The sequence below is a fragment of the Notamacropus eugenii genome, chromosome 3 (genome assembly GCF_028372415.1).
Source record: "Notamacropus eugenii isolate mMacEug1 chromosome 3, mMacEug1.pri_v2, whole genome shotgun sequence".
Lineage (NCBI taxonomy): Eukaryota > Metazoa > Chordata > Mammalia > Diprotodontia > Macropodidae > Notamacropus > Notamacropus eugenii.
The window spans coordinates 234649257-234670741 of NC_092874.1; positions in this window are offsets into that span (position 1 = coordinate 234649257).

Sequence of the window (21485 nt, forward strand, 5' to 3'; positions counted from 1 at the left end):
AGTCTTTCCAGGCCTCTCTGGAGTCTTCTTGTTCATCATTTCTTATGGTGTAATAGTATTCCATTACATTCATATACCATAATTTATTCAGCCATTCCCCAATTGATGGGCATCCCCCTGATTTCCAGTTTTTGGCCACTACAAAGAGTGCTGCTATAAATATTTTTGTACATGTGGGACCTTTTCCCATTTTTATGATCTCTTGGGGATACAGTCCCAGAAATGATATTGCTGGGTCAAAGGGTATGCACATTTTTGTAGCCCTTTGGGCAAAGTTCCAAACTGCTTTCAAGAATGGTTGGATGAGCTCACAGCTCCACCAGCATTGAATTAGTGTTCCAACTCTCCCACATCCTCTCCAACATTTATCATTTTCCTGTTCTGTCATGTTTGCCAATCTGATGAGTGTGATGTGGTACCTCAGAGTTGTTTTCATTTGCATCTCTCTAATCAAAAGTGATTTAGAGCATTTTTTCATATGATTATAGATATCTTTAATTTCTTCCTCTTAAAATTGCTTGTTCATATCTTTTTGACCATTTATCAATTGGGAAATGACTTGTATTGTTGTACATTTGACTCAGTTCTCTATATATTCTAGAAATGAGGCCTTTGTCCCCAAGATTAGCTATAAAAAAATTTTCCCAATGTACTACATCCCTCTGAATTTTGCTTTCATTGGGTTTGGTTATGCAAAAACTTTTCAGTTTAATGTAATCAAAATCATCCATCTTGCACTTCATAATGCATTCTATCTCTTCTTTAGTCAGCTTTGGTCCTTCTCCAAAAATCTGATAAATATGCCATCCCTTGCTCCTCCAGTTTGTCCATGATATCAATCTTTATACCTAGATCGTGTACCCATTTGGACTTTATTCTTGTGTAGGGTTTCAGACATGGGTCTATGTCTAGTTTCTGCCACACTGTTACCCAGTTTTCCCAGCAATTTTTGTCAAACAGTGAGTTCTTATCCCAGAAGCTGGGGTTCTTGCAGCTCCAGAATTTGTTTAGAGTCATGTTTTTTTACAAGTACTTGGCTGGGTTTGTGGGAAAAGCATTAGCAAGTCTGTGCTATTACTCTTCTATCTTGGTTCACCTCTCCCCCCTCCCCCCCCAGAAGTTACCTTGTTAAAATGCAATATGTTACTTGATTGGGTAATACACTATCCTATTAATATCCGTGACCAAATTAAGAGAGAACTGGTTTCTACGAGATTTCAGTACCCATATTTTAAAGCTTCAAATTTCAATATTTCATTCCTTTAAATTTCCCTACTAAACAACAGTTCTTCACTTCTTGTTGTTTTTTTACCTTTATATTTGACAATTTACAACAACAGCGGTTTCCATACACGTTTGAACAGATGAACAAAATGGCTCACACTTGTTGACAATTTGCTTCAAGGAAAACTTAAATTCCACGTTTTTGATTGAGGGTGGAGGAGATGGTATGATAAAAAGTTCAGGCTCAAGGGACGGATTATGTTTGTCCTGATGATGATCATAACAATTTATCAATAATTAACATTTAAATAGAACATTAAAATTTTTAAAAGTTTCCACATACCTTTGTAAGGTATATGGTAGCAGTATAATTATTCCCATTTTACAGGAGAAGAAACAGAGGCTGAGGGGCAACAAGTGATTTACTCTAAGCCATATAACTTGTAATTGTTAGAATTGGAACATGAAAATTGGAAGAATAGGTTTCAGTAGAGTATTGCAATGGTTTCCCAGGGAGCCAAAAGACAGAAAAAAAAAGCAAAAAAAAAAAAAACAAACAAAAAAGAAACCAAAGCAAAACTGCACACCCAGAGAAAAGGAAGATAGGAAGTAATGCTAAAGAACAAAAAAAAAAATCTATTTCAATGTTTTATGTAAAGACCATTTGTGGCTACATCCTTAATCACCTTTCTTTTGAAAAATAGACTTTAATCAAGCCAGATGAAGTGGACAAGCTCTAGAGACAGGGAAGCCTGCATACATATGGGCATGAGAAGAATAGATGATTCTTCTTGAGCAGGAGACAGGGACTCACAGCCCAGGAAACAGGAAGGACATAATGTTATGCTTGTCAAGAAACAGTGATGTCAGTGCTGCAGGTGTGGGATGAATTTAGACACCTTGCTCTTGTGAGTGAATGCATTTTTTTTTTTTTGCATGACTGGGTTAAATTACTTCCCCTAGGTCATTCAATTAATCACTTGGAGAGCTGGAAAGAGAGTGTAAACTCTCAAGACTCTCAGTTCACATCTGTATGAGAGTTGAAGCCCTTCATTTCTTTCCTGGTCTCCATGGTGGAGGAGAGGGGAGGAGAGAGACACTTTTCAAATATCAGCAACATGTGAAATATCTTTTAGTGCTATTTGATGAAATACCCATGTTCCTTATTCATTTCTGTGACTCATGAATATGTAGATATGTAGTGTGTGAAAGTACTCAAATTGTTTTTCTTAAGATTTTATTTTTTAAAAAAAATCAAAATTATTTTAACCAAAAAAATTCAAGGAATGATTCTTGGGAAGGAAAAAAAATGAAGCATCAAGCTGTAAAGAGGCAGTCTGTGAATGCAAAAAGGAGCTGTTGCATGACTGATTGTGTGATATATTGCTCCTTTCATTATTAGCCACAAAACAGGTAGAGGCATGGTAGACTAATTTGGTTTATATATCCAGCTGGAAGGCTAGACACTGCATCATTCTTTGCAGAAACCAGTGACTTTAGGCATGTGGAACTCATCGTCATGACAACAATAAACCGGCTTTGAGTCTGAGCTTTAGCTCAGAAACTGCCTTGTCTCCATCACTTCCTGCTCATGACCTGACTTTTCTTACTCTCTGGGGCTAGGCAGCTGGGGCTTTATGAAAGATCTATTGAACAAAGCTACAGTCTGTGTTTAATGCTTACAATGTCTGGGTTGAACATTAGGTTAGGGGGGGATGGCAGCTGGATGGCTAGAATGAAGAAAGATTCACATCCTTTCAGGCTACAGGGCATGGGTTAAGGGCAAATGCTGCAGATCTACAAAATGGAAAAAGAGGCATGTTGATAGTGCCTTTGGAAGGATTTTTTTAGGTGGTATTGAGTAGCATTAAAAAAAGGCAATTGTTCCTCAAATGTTTGGGCACCTGTTCACTCTGACCTTGAGAAGGACTGCTTCTAGGTTCATAGACCTACAGCTGGGAGGTACCCAAGAGACCATCTCATCCAAATCTCTCTCTCTATGGATAAGGAAACTGAGAGCCATGGAGGTTGATTGAGTTAATCCAGGTCACGCAGTGTCAGAGGTGGGATTTGATCCCTGATGCTAAGTCTCTGCTACTAGTATTCCTTCCAAGCCATCATGCTGCTGCCACTAGAATAGTACAATCTTAAATAATAATGCAAAATATATCTCTAAATTTGAGTCTGTGGACAGCAACTCTGTTCTAAAGAACTGTAGGATGAGAGCATTGGTGCAGGGGTAGGGGAAGGGAGGGGAACCAAACTGTGAATTCATTGCTACAAGGAATTCCCAATATCTAAATATGTCTCTAATGGGTAATCTTAAAGAATTTCTTTCCAGGTAGACTGAACTTTCTCTACTGTAGCCTAGCTCTTCATCTTGAAACCTCCTTCCAACTCTGAAATTCACATCTCAGAAGCATCCTTAGCCCCTTTGATATCTCCCTATGATTGGATGGGCCCTCTCAGAACCTTTATTTAATAAAGGCATTGAGGCCAGTCATATTTCACTCCTCTCCATAATACATTTTGGACTTTCTTTGCCACTTTACTGCTTGCTTTTATATGTTGTCTTCTTTTGTTAGAATGCAAAGTCCTTGAGATAGTTAATTAATTAATCAATTAACAGGCAAATTTTTGTATGCCAGGCACTGTGCAAAGTGCTTTACAAATATTATATATATTATTTGATCGTAACAACAACTGAGGGATGTAGGCACTATAATTATCCCTATTTTACCATTGAGGAAACTGAGGCAAACAGAAGTTAAACTGCTCAAGGTCACACTGCTAGCAAGTGTCTGAGGCAAGATTTGAACCCAGATTTTCCTGACTCTAGACCAACAGTCTATCCTCTGGCACATTGTAAACAATAAATAATTGTTGCTTTTTGAGTTGTGTGGAGTACAGAGGAGTTAAATGACTGACCATATCAGAGACAGAACTTGTACCCCAGAATTCTTGACTCCCAGGCCAGTCTTCTGTCTACTCTTATCATGTTGTTCTAGCAGAGGATCAGATCTGCAAAAAGAAAGGCACCCAGCAAGGTTCTTTCAGGGCTTTATATTCCATCCTGTTTCTAGACCAGGCTTTAAAATAATTAATTTCTACACTAATGTTTGGATTCTCCAACCTAAATTTGGTCTTTTGGGACAAGACTGCTGATTTTATGGGCTATGACTTTCATGTGCCCAGTGAGAAACACTCCCTCCCAGTGAAGATAAGTTAGCAACTATTTCCCAATCATGCTTTTAGAGAATTGCCTGGGGGTCCTGAGTAGTTAAGTGACTTTCCCAGGTTTATTCAGCTGCAGTATCTCAGTGGCTAAACATGATGGGAGGTCTTCCTGCAGGCCAAACCAATTCTTTATCCCACTGTTATGCCACAAAATCCTCTTCATTGTTGAGGTAACCCCCAAACTTAAAGGTCTATTTTTCTATCTGTTAGTTTTTGTTAGTCAAATGTGGCCACAGAGACCAGAAGACACTTTTCTTCTTGAAGGTGTTTTTCCACTTTACTTTTTTCATTTTATATTCAGTGAGTATTATTAATTCCAAAGAGGGAATAACTGGACATAGAGGAAGCATTTGGTAAATACAGGTAATTTACAAACTGGTAGGTTTGCCTATCATAGGAAATGAGAAGTACTCTGAGAATATATATATATATATATGTATATGTATATGTATATATATGTATGTATGTATGTATGTATGTATGTATGTATGTATGTATGTATATATGGCATTCCAGTCCCAACTTTGTCTCCTAGACCATAGCACATCAGCCTGCTTCTCTATCCAAAGTGCCTATTTCAGTGGCAGGGACATGGTAAATAAACAACACAAATTACACAACCACAACTATTGCTACCACCACCACCACCACCATCATCATCAACATTTCTATAGTTCTTTGGGGTTCTGGTTCTTCTCAGGAAATGTATTTCTCCTGTATATATCATTCTGCGGGATTCTCTGTCCTTGTTCTTCTATGGGTCGTTACAGCCTTTTTCTTCTTTCCAATACTTGCTTGAAAGAAGGAAACAAGTACAAAGTACCGTGCTAAGCACTTAGAAATATTATCTCATTTGGTCCTCCTCACAAGAACACTGTGAGGCAATAATAATAAAAATAATAATTACAATAATAATTTGTTGTTGTTCAGTTGTGTCTGACTCTGTGATTCTATCTGAGGTTTTCTTGGCCATGTTCTTCTCTAGTTTGTTTTACAGATGAAGAAAATAAGGGAAACATGGTCATTGATTTGCCCAGGGTCACACACCTAAGTAAGTGTCTGAGGCTAGATTTAAACTCAGGAAGATGAGTCTCACTGGCTTCAGGCTCAACACTACCCATTGCATCACTTAGTTGCCTATGATAATAACTAACATTTATCTAGCAATTGTTATACATCGGGCTTTACAATTATTATCTCATTTGATCCCCACAAATCTATGAAAGGTAGGTGCTATTATTGCCCTCAATGTGCAGATGAGAGAACTATGGTAAGTAGAGATGAATGGACTTGCTCAGGGTCGCACAGCTTGTAACTATCTGATGTCAATGTTGAACTCATGTCTTCCTAACTCCAGGCTCAGCACTGTCTAGAAACAACTTGACTAGGTAGTGTTGTGCTCTCTTTAGCTCTGGAGTTTGGGTGCTCTTGGTTTAGCTAGAATACTACAGTATAGACATACACATAGTATTATAATATATAAATATATAAGTATATATATATACATATATATATATATATATATATATATATATATATATATATATATATACACATAGATACATAGATACATATACATACTATAGTGCTCCTTCAGCTACGGCCCAAACCTTTAGCTTAGGATGAGCAGAAGCTTCCTACCTTTGCTTTCCTCAGAACTTCAACCTGGAACTTCTTTTGTCACTTACTGATACTTATGATAGAAGACTAGCCTCTTGTGTTAGACTTTTTTGTTTTTTTGTTGGTTCCAACCCTCTCTTCTTCCCCTCTCCTTCCCCCCCCCCCCACCCCGTGCCTTCCCTTAGGGTGATCAGTTCAAAATAAATCATTCTACCCTAAACCCACTCCAACAAATTACTTTGGTGAAAGTTGTCAATGATGTTTTAGCTGTGGAGGCAAAGTCATTGGTGTCTTCATATGTAATTGAGCCATTCAAGCCTTTTTGTGATATCTATTTGAAATGCAAAAGTATATTTCAATATTTGTCTTCCAGACCCACAGAAAGCAAGCCTTTTTACACATACAAAAATAGTTATAAAATTTGAGAGTTTGGTTAGTAGATGCTGAGGCAATTAGGAAAGGCATTTTATTGAAGGTAGTTCTTATCATAATTTTTGTTGCTGCCTGTCCTACCTTCTCCAAGAGGACCAATGACATCATAAGGGCAATGTCTTGACTTGCATTGAATTGGACTTAAGTGAGGCAGAGCTGTGCAAAGTAGTACACCTCATTTTCTCTTCCAGAGTCATCAGAGTCCAGTGGTAAGACAAAAGTCAAGACAACTGACATTGACCTAGGCTTTCTATTGCCTCCAGGAGCAAACTAAAAAATGCTGTTTGGCATCCAAAGCCCTTTATAAGCTAGCCCACTCCTATGTTTCCAACCTTAATTCCCAACCCCCTACTCTTCAAGCCAGTGACACTAGCCTCTTGGCTGTTTCACAGCCAAGCCACTTGATCCATATGGTGAAGGAAGAGAGGGATTCTATGGGACATTAATGAATAGGTAAGAGGGAACACAGAGGATAGATAATACAAAGTCATGGGCACAGGAGATGGATTGTGTTGTATGAGGAAGAGAGGGAAGGTCAATTTGACTGAATCACAGAGTGTAGGAAAGGAGATAGTATACATGAAGCTGAGAAGAACTTGGAGGCAGGTTGTGCAGGGCTTTAAAAGAGAGAGTAGCTTGTATTTTATATGAGAGGCAGTTGGGAACCACTGCAGCGTATTGAGCAGTAGTGTAAAAAAGGAAAATTACTTGGGCATGAGTATGGATGATGGACTAGAGTGGGTAAAAAAAAGGAACAGAGAGAATAATTACAGAGGTGTTGGGCAATGAGTGATCTGGGACATGTACCAAGATGGTGGCTGTGTAAATACAGAAAATGAGTTAGGTATGAGAGTTTTTGTGGAAGTAGAATTGTCATGATTTGGCAACTGACTGGATATGTGGGGTGAGAGAGAATGAGTACCTGTGGATAATAAAAATGATAACACTTAAGAAAGAGCTATTTTGGAAGAAGGGTACTTTTGGGGTAGAATATAAATGTTGGATTTGAGATATATCCAGAACATCCAATTTGAAATTTCCAATAGAAATGGTAAAGTGTAATTAAAGTGAAGGGGAGAGGTGAACACTCAACATATAGATATATCTGTGAACCACCTGCATAGAGATGATAATTAAATCCACGAGAACTGATGAAGTCACCAAGAGAGAACATATTGAGAAAAGAGAAACAGGCTCAGGATGGATCCTTGACATTAAGGTTATGTTATGGATGACGAGCCAGAGAAAAATGAATGAGAAAGAACGGTTAGATAGGTAGGATGGAACACCAAAGGAAACCCACAAAAACCTAGAGAGAAGAACCTATTTGTGGAGAGAGGGCTGTCACTATTGTCAAACAGAGCAGATGGATTGAGAAGGATGAGGGCTGTGAAAAGAACATCAAATTGGCAATTAAGAGATCACTGATAACTTTGGCAAGAGCAGTTTTAGTTACATGATGATGTTGCAAGCCAGGTTGCAAAGGGTTGAGGAGAAAGAGGAGAAATAGAGGTAAACAGCATAGAAAGATTTTTTTCTAGGACCTCCCTGAGAAAGGAGGAGAGATATAGGATGATAGCTTGAGGGAAGAGTAAAGAATAATGACATAAAAAAATGAATTGGGTTCAAAATAGTAGGGAAGGAACCAATAAATAAAGAGGTTGAAGATGAGAAAGAGGGGATGATTGAAGTCATAAACTACTAGAGAATAAGAACAGGAATTGGATCAAAGGCACAAATAGATGAGTTGTTGTTGACCAAGAGAAGGACCACTTCATTTTAAGAAACTGGGGCAAATGAAGAAAGAGTGGGAATGTTGTCATGGGCTTTTAAGATAAAAAGAAGAGAAAACTCAGGATGAATGACCTCAGTTTTTTTCAGTAAAGTAAGAGGTAAGATCTTTTCTCATCTGAAAGGGTATAGAAGAGGAGCGAGAAATATCTTTTGTGGAGAATATGATAATTTATAAATTGGGGAAGAATACACAAATTGCCTCATCATAGTGAAGGCTCATTTGGTTAAGTTAGATAACATGAATTGATGGTATACTCATGCAGAATGTTTGAGAGACTTCCTCTAGTTCAATTCAGTGGTGTGTATGTGTATATATATATATATATATATATATATATATATATATATTATATATATATGTATGTATGTATGTATGTATGTATGTATGTATGTATGTATGTATGTATGTATGTATAAGCAGAGGGGATGGTAGAAGTAATCCATAGCTGAGATTTTGCAGGGAGTGCGGATAAATGGGTAATAGATGATAGAAGGTTTAGAAGGTTGAGAGAACAGAAGGTATACATTAGGGATAGTTTGCTTCTATGTGACCAGCTATTGAGTAATACCTGGATAGATAGAGTAACAGGTAATAGGAAGTAACAGGTAAAGAAAGGTAGATGAGCAATAATGCTGACAGTTACCAGAGAGACATTTTTGCCTAGCAAGTGTCACAGGTATAGGACCTTAATTAATCCTACTGATTCCTCTGGTGTGGTGGGAGGGGTTGGAATGGAGGAACAGAAATGTAACTAGGTTCCCTCAATTTTTTTTTCAACAAATATGGACAAGAAGATACATGTTCTTATATTTTGGAGAGGGAGCAATTTTTTGTCCAAAAAACCCAACTTTGCAATTCCCCTTTAATTTTAGGATTAATATGTTCCATTGATTATCCAGGCACTGACTAGAAGATCTGTCTTCTGCTACTGGGGTTCACAGAATAGGTATTTTATAAGTGTATCCAGTCATTAGGATCATAGCTTTATTTGTTCCTGAATTAAATGTCTGAAGTGAGTTAGTCCAACTTCCTCATTTTATATAACAAAATGTGTGTGTCTATATCTGTTTCTTAACTTTTACCATATTGTATCTCTTTTATGCATCCCACTCTATATATTACATTATAATCTCTGAACAAGTCTTTTTTTCTCCAACTGGATCAAAAGCCTAATGAGGGAAGAGATTTTGTTCAGTTGGTATTTATACCTTAACAGGCAGAATCTCATGAAGCATTTTGATGTGTTTATTGAATTAATTAGAATTTCAGAAGTAATGGACCAAATATTATTTTCCTTATTGTCTTTTAATAGTGATGTATATGATTTAGCTTTATTTTCAAATATATTTTTCCTTAAAGTTGGAATAATTAAAAAGGATTTTCGATAGTATTTTCCTTAGAGAAAAGACATATTTTGTAACAGCTTTTTAATGTATTATATGAAAAGAATATTCAGCTTAATTTTCAACCAATGTAATATTGTGATATCCATCAGGTTGTAGAAGGGATCTGGAGTCTCTGGAGGTGATACTATCAGGTCCTATCATGCTGAACAGACTGTAGGTATAGGCCCAGTAGTAGACTATAGGTCTGTTGCCTGGAACTAGCCCAAGGAGATGAGCAATGGGAATTCTCAAGGACGTCTATGAAGTCAATGAGGAGCTTTAGTCAACATCAGTGAAAAGAGGATCCAGTGATGAAATGACAGCGCCTTAAACAATGAAGTAATTTAAAATAATGCCTTCAACATTCAACATTTCTTATTTGAAAACTTGGAAAGGTTGAAAGAAGGAAAGAGTTGGTGGAATGAAAGAAATCAATTATTAAATCTTATTGGCATGAAAGAAAAGGAACCTCCAGGAAGTGAGCCATCTATTTTATTTTACTTAATTTCTATGTATTTTAAAATTGGCCGAGAGACTGTGGTTATTATTATAACAAATGTATTGACATACTAAATGAAAATATAAGCACTCTCAGAGAAAACATTTGGGAGAATAAAATCATAATGTGTAGGATGCCTCATAACTACATAATTACTGAATTGAAGAAGTAAAGTAATTATTACGAGTAACATTTCTGGATGCCAAATGTGTTATTGAAAACCATATTAAAATGCTTATAAGAGACCATTATAATAATAACAATACATTTTTCATATAGGAAGGGACTTAAAAAGTTTTCCATCATCTTTTCATTAAAATCAAGTGAAAATAGAGCTAGCCTTGGATGGGGGCAGGGGGACATTTCTATTGTCTGATAAGAATAGGACCTCATTTTTTCAGAAATATGTATCCTGACATTTTTAGACTCTGATGGGCATTTCAAAAAGTACAGGTCACTTTTTATTATCTAAGAATGTTTAGTCTATGCACTAGATAGAGTTTTTGAAAATTCAAAGCCTTTACACGTGCCCAGGAGGAAACAATTGTCTTTGTTGGACTCTTTCCCCAGACTATTTCAGTCATTTATATATTGGTGTTTTTTTTTTTATTTTTCGGCATGGTTCATAGCAACAAATACCTCTGATAAAGACATTTCAAGCAAGGGCATTGAAGCAATGTAAAAATAAATCTGTCTGTTAATATATAACAGAAGTCAGATTCATCAGATGTCTCCTAATCCCGTGTTTTAAAGCAGGCCTTTGATTCCATTTCTCTTGGTAGACAATCTTCCTCTACTAATTGTACAATTTATAATTTTAGAGAATTGCTTAAGGGCACTGTAAGGTTAAATGATTTGTCCAGAATTACATAGACAGTATGTGTCAGAGATGATACCCCGGTCTTTCTGCCTCCCAAATCTAGCTCTCTAGTCACTGCCTGGGTTAACTCTCACCTGAAGTTAATATTGTAACTAAATGCATAAAGTTCAAGTTTTTTTTCTACTTACTATCCAGGACTGTTAATGACTAAAGATAAGGATCTTAATGTCTGATATCAGATGGAGTTTCTAATACAAGAATGTATCTTCTTGAGTATGAATCCAAGTAAAACAAGATCCAACATCTTGAACAAATATCTTTACGAATATCTAAGATTGTAACAGGCTAAAAGCCAAAGGATTGGCGCTGCACATTTTTATCAGACACTAGGCTAAGTGCATATCTGACATTTTTATAAAAATTTCCAATGATACACAACTGTGTAGGATTACTCATGAATTGGATGTGGATGATTATTAAGTCCAAAGAGATCTCATCAGGCTAAGAATTTTGGGTAAAATTTGATAAGATAAAATGTAAAGGTGTTAAATGAAAACTCTTCTTGAATTTAAAAGCTCAGCTTCACAGAGTACAAGATCAGGGAAATAGGGCTAAGTAGCATAGGCAGCTGGTGGTGCAGTGAGTAGAGCACTGGGCCTGGAGTCAGGAAGATCTAAGGTCAGATTTGACCACAGAAATTTATTAGTTATGTGACCTAGGCAAAATATTTAACCTCTGTCTATCTGAGTTTCCTCAACTGTTAAACAAACTTCTTAATATCACTTACCTCCCAGAGTTGTTGTGACAATCAAATGAGATAAGATTTGTAAAGCCCTTAGTCCAATATCTGGCACAGAGTAGGCACTTAATAAATGTTTGTTTTCTTCCAGTTAATCTGAAAAACATTTCAGGGTAGGGTGGAATTAATAAATCGCAAGCTCAATATGAGTCAGTTGTGTGCTACAGTTGCTCATAAAAATAATGTGATCTTGGGATTCATTAAAAGAAACATGGAAAAGGCATGGTGTCCAGAACTAAAGGAATGATAGTTACAGGAAATTATTGGTACCACATTTTAGGAAGGATGTTGCTTAACTGGAGAAAATACACAGAAGTGTTAATCCAGCAACCAACAAGGCACATTACAGCCACAGCACTCCCATGTGAAGCCTGAACCAGATTAAAATGTAATTCAAAAATATTTAACAAAATAAATAAGAATACTATAGAGTATAGATAATGTTAATTTGTGGTTTTCTAAGTCAATATGTGGCCTCAGAGATCCTTATAAGTATGGTTTAGTGGTCTCATTTTCATTTGAGTTTGACACTACTGATTTAGAGAGGAAAACCAGGATATAAAAGATCTTTGGATCATGTCATAAGAAAATCATATGATAAACTACCAATTTTTAGTCTAAAGAAGAAAAGATATAAGGGACACATTATATATTTTTTTAAGTATAGCAAGATTAATTGAACAATCCCTCACTTGAATCAAAGTTATAAGTGTGAGGCTGACCTTGTTCAGGTGTAGGTCATCCCTTACTTGACAATTGACTCATTCCCATATTTAATCTTGTCATCCTGAGCTCTCTGGAAATTCAGTGTTTTAGCTAACTGACACTTTATTAAATGCCTACTATGTGCTAGACTCTGTACTAAGTGCATGTTTATGCTTCCTCATTTATTAACAGATTTCCAACATATCTCCCAATAAAGTGATCTCAGAACCCCCATCCCAGTTTATTAAATCTCTTTCCCCATAGTACTCATTTTTTCTATATGTTAAATTCCACAATCTCCTTGTATTAAGTGAATTTAAGGTTACTGAATGGATGGTTTATTAACAATAAAACAAATAAAAGTCATAGACAACTATTTATAATATGTTAACTGTGAGAAAGATCACAGAGTCCCTTCAAACCCTCACTGTAACTATTGGTGATTTCACTTCTGAGAAACTTGTCCTAAATTGTTTAGTTCATTCAGTATTTCAAGTGAAGCTTCTAAAAATGAATTGTCTTCATCCTCTTCACAAGATAAAAGCGTAGTTTTATTATAATAGAAGATCCTTCCATCTTTTTTCTTTCTGCCTTTCTAGCCTTTCTCCTAGTCATGACAGGAAAATAGGTTCTCTCTGTTTTTTCAAACTATCTCTTTCAATGATAGTTAAAACTGTCATTTCCACAGTATTCCCTTTGTCTCTTAAAGACATGGTAATTGTCCGTCGTCTCTATGAGAGACCACAGAAAAGTGAGGGTTACATGTGAATTTGAAGGACTTTTGGTTGGAAGAGGAATTAGACCTTCTCTTGGATAAAGAGGATAGAGCTAGTAGTATTTGGTGGAAGTTGCAAAATGACATATTTAGACTTGATATACATTTAATTCTTTTTTTCACTAAGCTCTCTCATATAAACTATAGACATAGATACTGTATCTTTAAATACCAAATGGAATGTTGCAGAAAAGAAGCAATCTGTGCCAGCAGTTTCAAATGAGTGTTTTAACTCTTATTTTGAGATGCTTCTCCCTATGGAATCTTGGAGTGTGTGTGTGTGTGTGTGTGTGTGTGTGTGTGTGTGTGTTATACAAGATAAACTTTGGAGGACAAAGAAGAAAAAAAAAGTTGAGAAGAAACTTTTCTTGTGAGAACAAAATAATTCATACCTCATGAGGAGCTTGCATTCTAAGGGAGAAAAGGAGGAGACAGCAAATGCATGCAAAATATATACAACATAAACACAAAGTCAACAAATACAAAATGTATAAAATAGTTTAATACAAGGTTATTTGGGAGGCAGAGTAGTAGCAGTTGAGGAAATGCAGAAGATGGTGCTTGAGCTTCATCTGAAAGGAAGAGAGGGATTCTAGGAGGCAGCAGTAACAAAAGGGTCATGTGGGAAAAAAAACCCACCAACTTATTTCCTGTGAGATAGAATTTAACTTATTGTAATAAATATGAAGAGGATTCTTCAGAGATTTTAACTCTTATCTTGAATGAACTAAATGATAGAATTCTGTTTCCGGAAGTGAAGAAAAGTTATCTGTATTATAATGAGGGCTTGAGATTATTTTTGCTTATGATGTTATCCATGGCCAAAATATTATATTTCTATATGATACCTGTAAAATACCTATATTTCTGATTTATTATTTATTTAGTGGGGTAATAGATATAAAACTTGATGTGACCTTAGAGATTATTTCTTTTAATCCTTTCATTTTGTAGATGAGGAAACTCAAGCCCAGGAAAGTCAAATGAGTTGCCCAGAGTCACACAGTCAGTAAGTTTTTGAAGTGCGATTTGAACTTCCTGACTCCAAGTTTGGTACTTTTTTCTACTATACCACTTTGTCTCTAATGTTATTTTGTTAATGATATGTTAATAAATTGTAGATCACATGTAGTTACGTCTAAGTTATATATTCAGGGAATTTAATATCTAGGGGCATTAAGGGATTTAACATACAAGTATATGATTATTTCTTTTGGCAGAAGGAAGTTACTCTGGTTTATTTAGTAAACTAAACAATATCTAATGAACTAGATTGGGGTTTTGAACCAACTGATTAATCAACAAGTAACAGATTAATCAAGAAGAAAGAATAAAAGTATATTCTTAGAGAATTTTAGAGTATGGGATGACAAACTAGGTCATTGAATCAAGTGGCAGGATGAAGGGGATTCCCTACAAACTGAAGTTAGGATGATTTCACCATACTTGCTACGTAAGGAAAAAAAAAAAAACTTTATAAAAATTAGGGCTAACCAAGAGTGCAATGAACTGTCTTGGGAAGTCCAACATGTTTCTTGTGGAATCAAGATACGGAATGCCAATTCAGTTTTTCAATACTTTTTCCCTAGAGGCCTTCAAGCAAAGTCTGGATGACCATTTATCAGATATGTTTTAGAAGAGATCCTTTTTTCTTCAAAATGCTCTAATTCTTTGAACAATAAAAAAGTCTATTTTCTTGCTGCATTTGTCTGTCATCAAAACATCATGCTCTCTACTTTATGGTGAATTATCTGACAACTTAACAGGACCTTGCTTGGATGAATCAGTCATAATACAGTGGAATACATTGACTTGCCACATAAGATCATAGGATTATTGATTTAGAATCCCGTGAAAGGACTTCAGATTCAGTCAAACTTCCTTGTTTTTTAGAAGGGGATATTAAAACCTAAAGAGGTTAAACAACTTGCCCAAAGCCACACATGACTTAAGCTTCAGAGCTGGGATTTGAAATCGTAACCACTGCCTCCAAATTCAGTTATGTTTCCAATGCTGTGTTCGCTGGTATTTTATCAAATTACATTGAAGTATACTTTAAAAATCTGAATATTCAAAATTTGTAGGCTGTAAAAAAGATTGAATTTCATTTTGTCATGAATTTTTTATATAGAATACAATGTATATTTTATTTTTGCTAAAAACAACTTTCAAAGGGATTTTCTTTGATTTGGTCCCTTTCATTCAGTTGTCCCATCTACTCTCTTAGCTGTTAAGGTAGAGTTGTAGGGCTCTTTTTCTCTGGTGACCTTATCTTTAGACACATTCCGATTCAGTCATGAACTAGCAGCTTAGGGATACATGCAAAAGTGATGAGAGTTTGGTTTATCCTTGGCTTTTATTATCAGATACCCACAAGGAAATAGAGCTTTGATCTACTTCCTTAGAAAGCTAATCCCTGTGATTATGTGGAGATGTGTGCAGTGGTAGCTACAGGGATAGACATCTTTAATCTCTTGGTGTTGAATTCTTAATCCAGTACAGATTCTTGGCAAGAAGATTTAAGGAAAGAACAAAATAATTAAACTTCTCACTGGCTTTGTTTTCTAGAATGAATGTTTGGTAGTTCTAACTCCTCTCATATTTAAAGAAAAAATGAAATGCTTAGAAAAGAAGACTGTCATTCAATTAAATAGATGTAAAAATTGATTGCTTGCTTAGACTTCTAAAGTTATTTATGAATCAGACCCATAAACTACAGAAACATCCAGGGAAGATGTTTTAAATTGTTCTCTCTCTCTCTCTCTCTCTCTCTCTCTCTCTCTCTCTGTCTCTCTCTCTTTTTCTCTCCATCTCTCTCTCTGTCTCTCTCAGATTGTCTAGTGAATTTTTCAGGTTTGGTAACAATTCATTATAAATCTAGAAACAGACGCATTTTTACGTGAAAAAAACTGTGTATTTCTCTTCTAAATCAAAATGCCATATTTTAGCCAAGTGCACAAAATGTTCAATAAATTAAAATGCAATAAGACTCTATTATAACATGGCCCAGTAATAAACAGGATAATAAATAATAAACAGAACCAGAAATAACACAAATCAAACCACACATTCAGCACATAATAATTATATACAGAAAAAAGCCTCATATAGTTTGATTAACCCTTTGAATTGGGTGTGAGTTTTGTTCTCCAACTCCAGCAAGCTGCTTTGCTGTATTCTGAAAGTCTGAGGCAAAATTCAAACATTTTAGGCCAAACTTAGGTAAACACTGGCATTTCCAAATATGGCATAATATTAATAGATGACTTTAATAGCACTTTAAGATTTTCAAAGTACTTAATGCCCCTCCTCTTATTTGAGCCTCACAAAAATTCTTTGAGCTAGGTACAATATGTGTTAATATCCTTGCTATATAGATAAGGAAACTGAGGCTCAAAGAGGTTTTGTGAATTACCTGCAATGTCACAGCTAGACTAGATGGAATTTGAACCAGGTCTTCACATTTCTGTATTCTTCATAATTTCAATTATGCCTCATCAGCTGGGTGGTGCATTGGATAGAAGGTTGGGCTTAGAGTCAGGAAGACTCATCTTCCTGAATTCAGATCTGACTTCAGACACTTACTAGCTGTATGACCCTGAGCAAGTCACTTAACTGTTTGCCTCAGGTTCCTCATCCATAAAAAAGAGAGAAGGAAAAGGCAAACCATTCCATTATCTCTACCAAGAAAACCCCAACTGGAGTCATGAAGAGTTGGACATTACTGGAAAATGACTGAACAACAAGTTGTTCTGGTACCACCATTTAAAAGTGGTGATCTTGGAGAAATATTTACTTAAAAAAAAAGAAGAAATATTTCTTCCAACACTCTAGGGGCACAATATTGGCTCTGTCTCTTGGTAATGAGACATTAGACTCAAAATGTAATTGAGTTCCCACATAGCATTGGTCCCACTAAAATCATCTCTAGATGTGGCATAGCTGCAGGATGAGTCTTTGTTTCAGCCACCATTATACTGTCTTTCTGAAGGTCAATCCCAAAGGTCACTCTTTACTCCTCAGGGTATTGAAGTTATACTGGATGAGAAGCCTGGTCTCTGGAATGATGAGAAGATGGAGGTTTCATTTCTATTCATACCTCAGGGCACAGATGCTGCATAAGTTGCAAAACCAAATTCTGAAATGATAAGATACCAAAGAACCCACTGGACCTTTTGAACTCATATAGTCATAGGCTCTGCTCTCATCCCTGGTCATCAAACTCCCTCAGGACCACTGAAACCAAGAGAACTTAATTGATATTCATATTAACAAATTAATTGATATTAAAAAGATTTTTTAAATCAGCAGTCAATTAAAACCCTCTACTTCAATATATAATTTACTCACCATAACCAGTTGTAGAATGTCTGTCTATGCATCACAGTCTATTACTCCTAGATACTTCTCTTATGCATCATCATGATGTCCTTGGAAGCAGCTTCCTAGCATCTTCACCCTGGAGATACCCCTTTTCTCACCTAGTGTCCTTTATATGGAGACACTGAGGCACTCTTGGCAGTTACCAGACCCCAATTTCACCTCTCTCACTCTCTCTCTTAATCATACATCTATATTATATCTATATTTATCTCAACTCTATGGGGGAGGGCAGGGTGGAGAGGGAGAGAAGACAGATTTGAATATCTTAAAGCCAAATCACCTTAACTTGCTCATTATAATCAATAAATTGTGGCATGCGTATAAACTAGCTATACATAAGTGAAGTTTTGTGTGTGTGTGTGTACATATGTGTGTGTGTGCAACCTTGTGTGGTCCCTTGATGGGGCACTGTGTCCACTGTCAATTAAAAAGGAGAGAGACAGGTGGATTCTTAGCCAAGTTACCATCATTTATGCTAACTACTGTGACAGAAACACTAATTAGACTTGGACATTTTACTTGCAATACATGCAATCAAACTTTATTATTGAAAGCATACAGATAACATCCTCTAAAACAGACCATTACAACCTTGATGTGTCAGAGGTTCCAGTGAGCTTCTTTCTTTTTTACCACGTTCAACAACGTTTCCTCTCTGTTCACCAGAGGTCATAGGTAGGAGCCAGCCCTAACTGTGAGTTTGGAACAGGCAAATTGTTGAGGCCTCAAGTAGGCTTTTATACTTTTAGCTAAAGTTGTTCACCAAATAATACGTTTGGTAGTTTATTTTAAAATTATTTGATAACTTTGTTTATTATATTATTTTATCATTACAGTTCTGTCTTGTTGGAGGGTCTACATATGTTTATCAGTTGTTTAAGAATACACATACATGCTACTTACATCACCTAATATAGAAATATGGAATATAATAATATGGAAAAATAACTTACTCAAAACAGCTTAATCACAAAATGAGAATTTAAAACACAATGAAATCAGTTATGCTAAGTTGACTATCTTATTAAGGTAATAAAACCTATGCTAAATTGATGAACTGTCTTATAAAGGTAATGGAACTTGTTCTCACCACATTATCGGTTATATTAAATTAACAAACTTATTCCAGTTGAGGTATCAAAGCTTATTCTTGCTTCACATTCATATAGCAAATAACTCTTCTTTAATAGACTTCTCTTCATGGAGTCAGAATTCTTTAGCAGTGAAAGAAAGAAGAGTTTATATACATACCTACATACATATACACACATATTACACACATTTATATACATATACATACATACACACATATATCTTTATAAATTTCATGCATATATAAAACTTGGATGCATCTTATTCTCAATAACATATTAACTTCTTGAGGGGAAAGATTATTTCATTTTTGTCTTTGTATAATCACAGCTAGCACAATACCTGGCACATAGGCATTTAATAAATACTTATTAATTGTTTGAATAAGGGAGTAGATTGGAAGACAAAACCTTCACTGCCACCCAAGAGCTTACATGCTTAACTACAACATATATGCTATAATATTATATAATTTGAGCAGAGAGAGAGAATGAGAGAAGACATGAGCACTAACTCCTGAGGGCATCTGAAAAAGTTTGGGGGAATGTATCTGAGGTTTGCTTTGAAGATAGCTAAGAATTGTAGGGAATGAAAGTAAGGAGACAGTGGATTCCAAGCACCAGGGATAGCTTGTGAGGAAGCACAGAGGAGAAGGAATCCTAAATTTGGAGAATAGAAAATAGTCAGCCCACTTGGCTACAATGTTGAATTCTTGCAAAGGAACATTTCACCTGGAACTTGCAATGCCGATGCTATGCCCATGGCCACTGCAATGGATATTTATGCATATTTCCAGGATAAATTCACAAAATATAAACTGTCTTCCTGAAAGAGGAAGCCAAGATATTTATTCAGATACCAGAAAGCCAATTTCATCATGGTAACAATGAAGTTTGTAATCATTTCCAATAAAGGGTGCATCATCATTCCCAAACCTTGCTTCAGCTAGGCCTCCCCACAAACAAGCTCCCCTAGGCAAAATTCCACCCTCTCTCTCTCACTCATGCTAGCTGCTCTGTCTCAGCTCTGCCTCACTCTCTCCCAGTTCTACCTCACTCTCTCTTCCTGCTCCACCCATTCAGTAAGCTTCTTCCACCATGACATATGACTCAGGCTCCATGTGACTTAGTCTATGGACTGGGCCAAAGCTCAAAACAGATTACATGGGCTTATTAAGGGGCAGAGAAGATCTTCAAATTCCCTTACCATTACAGAACTAAACTGAGAAGGATTTTTAATCTTAGAAGTTTGTATTTTAACCTAAAGACAATTGGAGGGCCATTAAAGATTCCTGAGATTTCAATTTAGCAGAGTAAACAGTAAGTCATTATCATCCTCCTTTATTAACCTTCAAAAACCCAGAAAATTGTTCCCCAGAAAAGTCCTGGAACAGTGGAGCCAGCAGAGAGATGAGGTGCAGTAATGTTTCAGCTCATGAAGCTAGGGGGATTAATAGGAAATGTCTCTTTTGATGTGGATGAAGGGTACCAGTACTGGATGGGAGGCAGCAACAAACAAGCCACACCTCAACAAACCAGTGGGAGATCACCCCAGGGTGGTGGGAGCAGGCAAGTGCCAACACCAGAAATCCCCATATGCCTTGGCATAGTCAGGGGGACCAGCAGATGCCAGCATGGAGAATCACCTTCCACCTCCAACACCTACCCTGCAAGTTTCAGTGTAAACCCAGAGAAATCCAGCAAAAGGCCGCCTGATCTTGGTACACATCAGCCACCACCACCGACTCCAACTCAGTACCAGGTAAGATACCAGATCCATGTAGCCTCCAACTGCCAGAACCTGAGGCCTCAGCACACAAAACCAGTAACCAGGCCCCTAGCTCCCAACACAAGAAGCATGGGACAGTGCCCCCTGTACTCCAAAAGCAGAGATCAACTTTAAAAGTCAGGAAAAAAGACAAACAACATGAACAAAAAGCAATAAAGAGAGTTTGTTGTGAGAGAGTTGTTATGGTGACAGGGAAGATCAAAACACAAATTCAGGAGAGGATAATATTGTCAATATACCCACATCCAAAACCTCAAAGGTGAATATGAACTGATCTTAAGCCTAAAAAGACTTCTTGGAAGAGCTCAAGAAGGATTTTAAAAGTCAAATAAGAGAGAAGAAAAAGAACTCCTTTAAAAATAGTTGAGGGGGGCGGAGCCAAGATGGCAGAGAAGAAAGACACACATACACATAGCTCCAAACCCACAACCCATAGAACAACTACAAAGAAGTAACTCATGGCGAATTCTGCACCCAGAGGCCACAGAACATTGGAGCGAGGGAGATTTCTGTTCTGGAGAGACCTGCAAACCTCTCGCAAAAGGTCCGTCGCGCTGCAGACGCGGAGCCCAGCCGAGCACAGACCTGCAGCGGCTGCGGCACCGAGAGGAACATATCCGAGCAGGCTTCAGGGACGGGATCTCCAGAGGCCGCACAAGTCCCTCCACCCACAGGTGATGGGGGTCGGTGAGAGAGTATCTTTGGTGGGTTGAGAAGGGAGTGGGGTGTCCCCATGGCTCGGGCCCCCTCGGGAGGCAGAAGCTGAGGGGCGGCGGCAGACCAGGGCTCCCCAAGCAGGCAGGAGCCTGGATCCATTGTTGAAGGTCTGTGCATAAACTCCCTGAGGGAGCTGAGCCTGAGAGGCGGCCCTGCCCCACCTGAGCACCTGAACTTAATCTCACACTGAACAGCAGCCCTGCCCCCACCAAAA